The sequence below is a fragment of the Dipodomys ordii genome, unplaced genomic scaffold (assembly GCF_000151885.1).
Source record: "Dipodomys ordii isolate 6190 unplaced genomic scaffold, Dord_2.0 Scaffold28, whole genome shotgun sequence".
In the NCBI taxonomy this organism is placed as follows: domain Eukaryota; kingdom Metazoa; phylum Chordata; class Mammalia; order Rodentia; family Heteromyidae; genus Dipodomys; species Dipodomys ordii.
In genome coordinates this window covers 7350418-7361758 of record NW_012267244.1, presented here as the reverse complement: position 1 = coordinate 7361758, position 11341 = coordinate 7350418, and the positions used below count along the sequence as shown (strand labels likewise).

The window sequence follows — 11341 nt, the reverse complement described above, 5'->3', positions numbered from 1 at the left end:
CCGGAGATTCTGACAGTTTGATAGGCGCTTTCCTACCGGAAAAGGCGGGATTGAACGACGAAATGCTGTCCTGCGGAAGTAGCTAACATTGTCATTGGCTCGCCACATTGACGTTCCCAGAGACAGCTTTTTCGAGGAGACCGGAAGTGGAGTCTTGGAGAGGTAGGGCCAGGAAGAGGAGGAGGTCTCTTTAAATGATAGTCATTTGCTGCTTTATTTGTGGTTTTCTTTTATCGTTGTTATTATTATAGGTTATTATATTATATTGCATATTATGATCGTTACAGTTTCTTCACATTTACAGCACTTTCACTTTTCCTGCCTGGGGTCTCCCTCTGGGTGAGGGTTCTCAGGGATGCCAGGGTACCGAGCCTCCATTTGCGGGTGTGCACCTGTTGCATTTACTTTTTGGCTTCTTTTCTGTTTTATGCGGGAGAAACTTTTAGAAATGCGAAGCATTTTGAAGGTCTATGTTGTGATCCTATTGACATTTGAGTCCTGAGGGTTGGGTTGGGTTGGGTTGGTTGATTTTTTTTTTTTTTAATTTACTTCCCAGCCGCCCTTCTTCCCACTCCCCAGGCTTGTTGCAGAATGACTGTGGGTCCCAGGACTGCAACATTCTAGGCCCCATGGAGAGAGAAAAGGACATTTTGTGGTAGCCAGTGGAAAGGATTTGCCCTTTCCTGAATGCAGTAATTGATTAATGGAATCCTAGTAGGGTAAGCCGTTATTCTAACCCTATTTTTCTTCACCCATTTTCAGTAAGAAACAATCTCATGCATTGAACTTTATAGTTAATAAGATGACACAGTTTTTCACTCTAACCTCTAGCGCATAAAAGGTATGGCAAATTTTGTTTCCAAGTAGCTGACTTATTTTTTTCTCCATCAGTATATAGTTCTTTTAAGAATGTTACCAGTTAAATTTCATTGACTTAGGATAGATAAGGAGAGTGAGAGAAGAAAGCTCATGTGAGGTATTGATTTATAATCTGCATTCTATCCAAAGGATACTCCTTAATATTTAGAATACTACAATGATTAGGACATTTGGGTCTCTGCCATATGAGGTTGTATTGTTAAATTACACGCAATTATTTTAATCTTAATTTATTTAATTAATAATCTTATTTATTTTAATCTTAATGATATTTTTGAATATATTATACTTAATTTTCAAGAATTGGTCAAATATACAACTCACTAAGTTTTTCATAAGCACCTGCTTATTCGCCATATCATGAGTCAGCAGCAGAGAAAGATAATCTGGTCTTTTGAGAAATTTATTGGGGATACAGAAGAGGATAATAACTAATTTAAAAAATAAATGTATATTCTACCTGTCAAAAAGATCATTTAATGCTGTTGTAATTGCCATACTTTCTCTTACAAGTTAAACATTCTCGATGTCATAACTGACCTTTATTACATGTGAAGATTGATACCATATTATGCAGATGTACTTCAAACTGACTTAGAAGAGTACCATTATGCAATTGTTGTTTGAAATTGCAAGTCTTTTGTTGTAAACAAGGTTCTTAATGTTTCCCTATGTTTTAAAACAGTAGAGAACATTTGAAATTAACTTTTTGTCTGTAGAAAAGCAAAATTTCCAGTAGATGAAGCTGAATAATTGTGTATATATAATGTCTGTTATGTTCATATAAAATAGAAAACAAAATATCTGATGTGATGAGAATTTTAGGGACATTATAGTGAGGACACTGACCACTTGCCTTTGATTTTCACGTCTAGTAAACTAGTTTAAGTAGTATTTTACATCATCAGCTACTTCAAGAATCTTTTATTGGCAACTCCTCTGTGAATTCTCATTTCAAATTATCCTGAATAATTTTCTTTTTAACAATAAAACCTAAAAATAAAACCTATGTAGTTTTTTATTCAATAATTGTCTCTCCACAATCTAGATTATTTTCAGCATTGACTTTATTATTTTCCCAGAATGGCATATTAAAATAGACACACTGACCTTTTTCTGTGGGGGGAGTGTACAGGTTTCCTTGTAATCTGAGGCTTAAAAATTAATGTAAATGTTCTAAATGATTTTCATGCAGCTTAGCACTCAGTGACTGTTGGCTGTTCAGTAGTTGGCTTTCTCCCTATCCTGCTTGTTTAATGAGAGAAGAACATTCGTTTGAAAATATTAAGTATACAATAAGATGTTTTTATACTATCAGACCACTTTCTCTGCATTTTAATTTTGATTTTGGTTACTAATAGTGTTTATGGCTAATTTATATTAGTTACCTTTTACATTCACTGATATTCACGTAGACATAACTTAAGGTAGAGTTTATTTGTGTTTCAATATTTGCTCTAACTGCCTACTTTCATTCTACTCCATGACTCTTGGATTTTGACGTATAAACTTTTTATTTGATATGCATATTATTTCTTTAACCTTAAACGCTTCTTTTAACCTTTTCCCACTTGAACCCTTATTAATTTGCTCTTTTCTACAATAAAAAAATGTAGTTCTTTACTCTCTAGTTCTCTCTTTTGATTCTTTCATAAACCATCGGTAAGTCTTGTCTCTTTCTATTTAATATATTTTGAGTGTTTTATATTAGTACAATGATCTACCACTTGAATTTCTGTTATTTATCACCCATTTCTTGTTTGGATTATAGTCATAGTTCTTTTGAGAACCTTTATTTCTTGACTAGTGTTCTCACTATTCTTTCTGCTTTATTCAATCCTTGCCTTTTTGCAGTTTATTTTCTAGTACTAGCCAGTGAAGTTATTAAAATATAAGTAAAAATTGTATTAAGATATAGGGTTGTAAGTGTAACTAGTCATCCTAGATCGACCCAGGAACAGAATAGGAAAATTAGTGGAAAAATTGGTAAAATCTGGAAGTAATTTGGAGTTTGATAGTAATGTGACAGTGTTGTTGTCTTAGTTTTAGTTAATGCATCATGCGAATATAAAAATGGTAATATTAGAAAAGAGTAGATGAGTCACTTAAGAGAACTTTATGTCATCTTTATAACTTTGCTGTAACTCAAGAATAATTTCAAGATAAAAAATGTATTAATGAATGTTACTTTCTTTGCTTAAAAATCTTATTACTAATTAGAGGCAAGATATAGGTAGTATTCTTCAATTAACTTACACGACTACATGAACTGGTCTTATCTCACCTTTGCACCCCTACATCTGTGCATTCACTCTCTCCCTTAATTTTTTTCCAGCTAATGTGGCCACCTTTTTACTTATAACACAGGGCCTAGGATCAACCTCTGGCTTTGCATAGGCTCTTTGTTTACTTGGAATGCTTTCTATTAACCATCAAACTAGTTATTTTTCATCTGTTTTATGTACTTGCCGAAATATAATCTTTTCAGGTAATCATCACTATTTAAAATTGCACTTTTTCAACAATGCATATTTTGTGTTCTGCATTTCAGTCTCCTCTGGGTCTCTTTTTACTGAGCCTGGGCACAGTCCCTCAGCAGTTCAGCTCAAGACTAGCACTCTACCACTTGGGCCACAGTGTCACTTTTCTGGCAGTTTATTGGAAATAAGAGTCTCATGGACTTTCCTGCCTGGACTGGTTTTGAACCAGTAATCCTCAGATCTCAGCCTCTTGAGTAGCGAGGATTACAGGTGTGAGCCATCAGTGCCTGGCTCTGCCACAAGTATTTTTAAGTGTTTATTTTCCTTTATTAAAATGTAAAATTCTAACAGGCATCAGTGGCTCACACCTGTAATCCTTGACACTCAGGAGACTGAGATCTGAGAATTGAAGTTCAAAGCCCAGGCCCTGGGTTCAAGCCACAGGAATAGCACGTGTGTACACACACACACGGACACAAACATGCACACACACATGCACACACACACACACACACACACACACACACACACATACAGAGTAAAATCCTAAGGCCAAGAATGAGGCCAAGTTTCTTTTTGTTTTTGTTGTTGGTTTTTTTTTTTTTTTTTTTTTACTGTATTTCTTTTTCTTTTTTGGAACTGGGGATTGAACCCAAGACATTGCATTGCTAAACAAGCTCTTTGCCACTGAGCTACATCCCAGCCCAAAGCCAAGTTTAAAGTACTTACCTGAAGTATAGCTGTAGGGAATCAATTTTGGTTTAATAAATGAATTTAATTATGTATCTGAATTTGTCATTTCTGATAGGCTATATGAAACAAGCATTATTTTAATGTATCATTCTATTTCTTGCCACCATGCCTTTGCTCATGAATACTCTGCCTAGCTTGGTATGCCCTTCTTTATCTTTCTTCTATCCCTTTCTTCTACCCCTTCTCCGTTTTCCTTTAGGAATAATATGAGAAGTAAGTAAAGTATGGTTTTCCAAAATAATACAACTTTTCGTAGGTACTTTCTAGCCTTGCTTTTGCACTTTCCAGTATCATAATTTTATATGTTTGTCCTATTAGAGAGTTGAAAGTCTCTTATGTTTGGAATATCAAAGTTTGAAAACACAATGAGTATTCAATGAAAGTTTTGATGCATGACCCACCTTCAGTTATGAAGTAGTAGTTACTCATTTTTAAGCTTGGTTTTCTGAGTGCAGCTTTATTTTCCGTATCTTGTCCCTTACGGAAAAGGTAGTCAGGTAGTCATCTTTAAAATCATAAAAAGGTAAACTATTTAAATGAGCATGAGGTAGTTAATGCATTTTATAGCTCTGGAGAATGTTTTGTTTTTCCTTTGTCTTTACAATGACCCAATCATCCAACAGATTATCTAGAGAACCAGCCCTAAATCACCTCTATAATCTGTAGTAGAAAGGAGATCAGTAAGAATAACAAAAGTAATTCTTATCTCTCAGGAGTTTCCATGGGTTTTTAACTTTGTGTCGGAAACTGAGGAATACAGATAATTAAAAAAAATTAAAACACCCTGCCCAATGTTTTCCAAAAAGGTTCTGCCAACATTTAAGTCAAGTGACTTTGTAAAAGTAAAGATTTGTCAGTTTTCTGAATAATCACAATGTCAGAGCAACAAGGGCTAATACCCATACTAATCAGTTTTGCACTCATAATAATGACTGATGTTATTTGCTATCATCTTTATATGATCACCTAATATTTTCCATTTTACCACAATTTCTACCCCTCAGAAAAGAACAGATAAAATTGAGCTGCTACCTCACTAGCTTGGCTCATGTGGTATTAGAACCTCTACCTTTGCTAAAGACAACTACTTGATTTAAATTTTTGGTATGAAGTTTTATACCTATGTCCCCTGAAAGATCTCAAAATGTAAACTTTTGCTTGTATCTTAGAACTTAGAACTTAGAGTTGCCCAAAGTAAATCCAGGAATGTTGTTGAAAATAGCTTAGAGTTAGAAATTGCTGCATGGGAAATAAGTATGTAATTAAATCATCCAAATAGGAATGTAAGTACACATATGCCATTTATAACTCTTACTATTATTCAAACCGTATGAACTTGCCATTTTATAGCTTAAAATATTAAATATGGACAATTTCCTTTGATTCTTAAATATTTTCATATGGTTAAATTACATAGTATCACAATTTATACTTGATTGTTTCTTTCCCCCAGGATTAATTCCCATTATTGTCCTCTGATTTTGTATCTGATATTTTTCTTAAAGGTAAAGAGTACAATGGTTATTGCACATATCTTACCATTGAATTTATCGAATATCTAGGTTCCTGTCTTTGAACTTCTTTTTCATAACTCTTAAAAAATATCTGTCACCAGCCAGGCATTGGTGGCTCACACCTGTAATCCTAGCTACTCAGGAGACAGATCTGAGGATCACCGTTCATAGCCAGCCCTGACAGGAAAGTCTGTAAGACACTTATCTCCAATTAACCACCAGAAAACTGGAAGTGGCGCTGTGGCTCAAGTGGTAGAGTGTTAGCCTTGACTGAAGAGCTCAGGGACAGCGTTCAGACCCAGAGTTCAAGCCCCATGACCCACTGGAAAAAAAAGAAAATCTGTCACCATACTTATAGTTTGCAAATATATTTATTCTCTCGCCCTCTCCTTTTCTGTCTCCCTCTTTCTCCCTTGGTTCATACTCCTCTCCTCCCCCTTCCTCTTCCTCTCTCTTTTTGTTTGCTTAAAAAACAATCTTGTCAAAAAATAATGTGACCAGGAATCTAATTACGACTATTAACAGCTTATACTATGTGCGAATCTTTATTCTGAACTCATTTTAGGTATCAACCACCTTTTTTCAAGGGGATACATAATTGGTACATTAGAAATGTGCTATTAGTCATTTCTGATCTGTAAGTACAACTCCTTGGCAGAGCTGACAAAGTTTGAACACCTGCAGTCCAAGTAGCTTGAAAAGAAGCCATAACTGACTTATAAGGGAAAATGAAAGAAACCCAAGTTCAAAATAGTGTTATCAATGATATAGTGTTGTGACCAACTTAGACTGACCTAAGAGTTGGCTTCTGCACTGCTCCTTATCAGCATCTAAAAGGGCATACAAAATTCTTTGTAAACTAATTTAAAAAGTGTCTTGTTTATTCAGAAGCAACTGTGAATGGCATTTGTTCAGTCTAAGATCACATCAACTGCATACCAGCCAACAACTTATTTCTCTTCTAAGAGAGAGGCCATGCATCAAAGATACAAAGTACTAAAGATAAGCTTCTGAATTCTCAACTGTTCTGAGTTCTCAATAAAGCTACTGATGTACAAATTGGGGCGGGACCCAACTGTTTCCACCTGCAGGTTTATTTTAGCTCCTTGGCTCTTGACTGGGAGAGCTACCAATACTAGTGTGACCTTTAGTGCCCTTGCAAAACAAAACACAGGCTTTCTCATTGCCCTAATCTGTCCCACTGAAGGGAATTCTCCCTCTTCAAGTTGTTTTGGGGCCAACCCCCCCCCAAAAAAACTATGGCTGTTTCCCTTTTACAGGTATAGCCAGAGGAGAGATAGTTGATATGCTCTTTTTGAATCATAAAAGATGTTAAAAACCTTCTTTCTGTTTCAGTCAGTGGTTTCTAAGGCATTTTGTATTTGATATTTTATGAGAGGGTACCCTCAATAAGTAAAAGAATGAAGTACTTTATAAACATTTTAATAAAAACATTCCTAAAGCAACTGAAAGCACAAGATATAGGATACTGAGTTGTCTCATGTACGCTCACTAATATTTTATATGCGTGAATGTGGTTCATAGGGATCATTCAAAATTTTAAATACCAGTGTACTAAAGTAATAGAGTCTTTGAAAATAAAAATCACTTAATTTCGTGATCATGTGTTAACTTAAACAGAAAATTAGAAACTATTTGAAACATCAGTAATTCAAGGGTATTTAAAAATTAATCTTTTTTAACATTATTGAACTTAAAACTCTTTATATTAATGCGACAGTAGAATGAGTGACTGAAAGGCATGTGTATTACCGAATTTTAAATAAATTAGTCTTTAAAATTAGAAATTTGTAACTAATTCAAAATATGAGGGTGAAAAAATTGCAATGAAATCAGTTGCAGTTTTGGAATAACTAAAAGTTCTGTGTTTTGTTTTCACAAAGTTGAAACCATGTCAATTTAATAACAAAATCAGATTGAACTGGGTGTCAATGGCTCACACTTATGAGGCTGAATTTGAGGATCACTGTTCAAAGCCTGCCTGTACAGGGAAGTTCATGAGACTCTTATCTCCAATTAACTACCAAAAAGCCAGAGGTGGAGCTGTGGTTCAGGTGGGAGAGCACTTGCCTTGAGCAAAGAGACCTCAGAGACAGTGCCTAGGCCTTGAGCCCAGGCCTTATCACTGGCATAAATAAAAAGAAAAGTAATAATCTGAGTGAGTGCCTACCTCTGCATGTGTGTCCATATGCCTGTGTTTGTATATGAGGATTAAAGAGCCGACAAATGACATTCCTTGGGTAGATTATTATTTTTTTAAATAAGTTTTTTTATTGTGAAAAGACTGTACAGAGGGGTTACAGTTACATGAGCAAGGTAATGAGTACATTTCTTATCAAGCATTGTTGCCTCCTTTGTTTATCCCCAGATTTTTTAACTTAAATTCCTACTCCAAGTTATGGGGTTTGAGACCATTAGAATTATGTGAGCCTCTAACTGTGACATTCAATGATTGGCATAAAAACCCCCAGCAACACACAGGCTTCTTTTTTGGTTTTGTAGCAGTTTTTAAGTTTATGGATTATAGAATGTGTAATTTCTGCATGTTAAACATATTGACTAATTGGTCTAAAAGTAAATTCACAAATGATTATAGCATTTCAGTTGTGATGACATCTAGGCATAAAGGATCTCATTGTATGAAAAACTTACTAAGAAGAATTTAGAGATATATTTTATATACAGTACTTATAATACAAATATACAGATGTATGTTTACTTGAAAATGTATGTATATTTGAAAAATTTACATGTTTACTTGAAGTAGTTATCAAGTATTATTTTATAAAGTTATCTTTTTTGGTAAGAAGAGTTTTTCAGGAAATAATAAATTATGATGATTGCCAGTTTATAAATTTGGAAGCATCTTACTCTCCTCATTTTAACTTATTTTACTTTTACCTTGAGATTCTTTTTGGACTCCTTGTGACCTTTAATGAAATAGCATGTAGTACTGTATAATCAAGAATTCTTTCCTGTGGTTTTATGTAGTTAAAGATGTATAGTACTTTAGTTTTGCTTTGTGATATTCTAGCAAACTCATGATTTTTATTTTCTTTTTGAAAAAAGAATGGCTTCAATTGAATAGACAAAATAGATAATTTTAGATTTGCAGTTAATTTTTAAGTCAGTTATCAATGAAATGCAAATTTACTTTGACTTTTTGTAGCTGTATTATATTTGGTACAACAATTTGAACTAATTTTATACTGTCTTCCACAATCAACAGCGTCAAGAATATTATTTTCCATTTTCATCATCCTCAAAAAGAGATTGATGTCATGTGATTAAAGGATAGTTATGTAGTTTTTTTATCATTGAAGTTGTGTTTTTTATTGGAGTAGAGTAGTAATTTTTATGTTTTCTCTGCTTCATTTAATGATAAATATATTTTAATGAAGTACACATGATTGAAGGATATTCTGGAATTAGAAAATATAGTTACTTGCTATGAACTAAAGAATATGCATCATACCAATGTGGAAAGGATTCTGGGATGATTTACCAGAAGAATCATATTGAATTCATAATGAAACAACTTCTAATCTTGAGAAGTGAGAATATGATCATGAAGTCAGGGCAGTAATTTATTTCCCCTTTAAAAATAGTATTGCTAATTTGCTAGATGAGATAGTTATGCCATGAATTCTTTTTATAAACTTATGATTGTCAGAAGGAGATAGGAGTACTCAAGGCAAATAGTACAAATGATTGATCTTTATTGGAAGCTTGTTTCATTGGCAGGACTCAAAGGTCCATGCTTGTGCTCTTTCGGTTCAACATTTTGCTTAAAGGATTTGAATCACTGGGGAGTTTTATCAAAATTGTCAGTGACAGAGTCAGGGAGAGATTGCAAATGTATTGGATCAAGAGAATAGAATCACTCAATGTAAATTTGATAAGCAACTATCGAATATGAAATTATAGCTCTGAAAACAATCAAGAAACAATAACAAGTTCCAAAGAGTTATTTAACAATGAAATATGTGAAAAACTTAGTTCACTTGATATTAATGTCAATTAAAGGTCTACAGAATTAAAATATTGGCCCCAAACAAAATACTGTTTACCTTTACTACTCTCCTGACCATTGGAAATAGTAATTGGAATTAAGAAAGTATACTATGTATATGACAAGTCTTTATCTTTTTTGTGATATGTAGGATGAGTAGAGTATCATTTTGGCCTTTGTGGACTATGTTTTCAGTGTACAGATTAACTGGAATAAATTCTGAAAAACATTATTTCTGTAGTGATAACATTATAAATTGTTTTTATAAGAAAGGCTATATGTTGGTACACTTGGGTTTGATTTTCATGCTCCAATACTTTTTATGTTTACAGAAAGTCTTCATTTTGGTGTCTTTTGGAATTCATGATAGATATGTTTAGCAGTCACTTTTCAATGAGACATAGACATCAGAATTGGAAATTTCTTGTCACTTGATCCAGACTGAGAACAGGCTTATTTTATTACTTGCAACTCATAATTGCATAATGTAAGACTAGATATTACTTGGTGGAGAACTGAAAATAAAAGTCTTGATTTTGTTTTAGTGTAGTATTGAATATTTGTTTGTAGTGGTCTCATTGGGCAGTACTTATTATAGTCAAAAAGTCCTTTCACGTTTTTTTTTTAAACCTGGGTTTTGGTATCCTGGTTTTTCTTAAGTAGATTTCATTATTAGTGATAGACTTAAGTGCTGTAGGTTTCAGTCATTAGATCTCATTTTACCTACATTTTTTAAAGACAATCAGTTCAAAGCCAAGTATTGTAAAAAATGGTTTTCTATCAAACCACAGTAATTATGATGAGAGATTATTATTATTAACAAGCTGACTAATAAAACTGACTAAAGATTGTAGACTCTGTCTCATATATACATTATGTTAATGGTGTAGTGTAATTGGGAAAGGTTGTTATTTAATAAATATTAGTGGGTAAATGAGATATGTAGACAAAATATATTATGAGCCCTACCTAACTCTATACATAAGCCAATTACAGATGGATTGGATATCTGAATGTAAGTGCATAATGAAGTTTTATGGTTAAGTTCACTGGTAGTGCAGTTGCATAGATGGTTAAGACCCTGGATTTGATCCCCAACCACATAAAATACGAAGAAAAGAAAATAAGGGCTATAAAAATAATAAAAAGAACAGAGTATCTTTTAAAAATTCATGTATATTAGTTATGACACAAGAGAACATCTTAATTGTTCATGATTTCTTAGTGATGGCAATATTATTAAAATTTTGATGAATTGTATTTCTTTAAAATGAAGATCAACTTGTTATCTACAGTTACCACTTATGGGAGAGAGGAGATAGAAACATAGGTATAAAAGGATCAATATCCAAAACAGATGAAGAGAAAATTTAAAAAGGCAGTATAACAACAATAAAAAAATGACTAAATAAAACCTTTGTCATTTTTGAACAGAATAGGAAGTCAGAAAATGAATACTTGGTTATATATTGCAGTCTGATCCTTTATAGTAGAGTAAGGGAATATAACTTAAGAAACTCCCTGAAAGTGACTCAGAGCAGTGGTACAATAAACCAGTTGACCAGCTAGTAATTTCTTTCTGGAGTGGAGAAGAGAATTAGAATCAATATCTCGAGTACAGTGAAGAAAAGTTTGACTCTTGAGTCACAGCCCTAGTTCAGTGGTCAGTAACTGCACCAAAA

General features: G+C 33.5%; 1 protein-coding gene across 3 annotated transcripts in view; it reads left to right on the top strand.

Moving 5' to 3' along the window:
• The first annotated feature begins 89 nt into the window (after positions 1–89).
• The window catches only part of Xrcc4 (X-ray repair complementing defective repair in Chinese hamster cells 4), a 188600-nt gene continuing 177348 nt past the window's right edge, over positions 90–11341 (top strand). Inside the window, exon 1 of one of the 3 annotated variants that reach the window (XM_013015950.1) lies at positions 90–162. The gene's annotated coding sequence lies outside the window, so the exon portion shown is untranslated. Of the gene's footprint in view, positions 163–597; positions 720–768; positions 842–11341 lie in introns of those variants that run through there. The other 2 variants (XM_013015952.1, XM_013015951.1) reach the window with 2 other exon arrangements.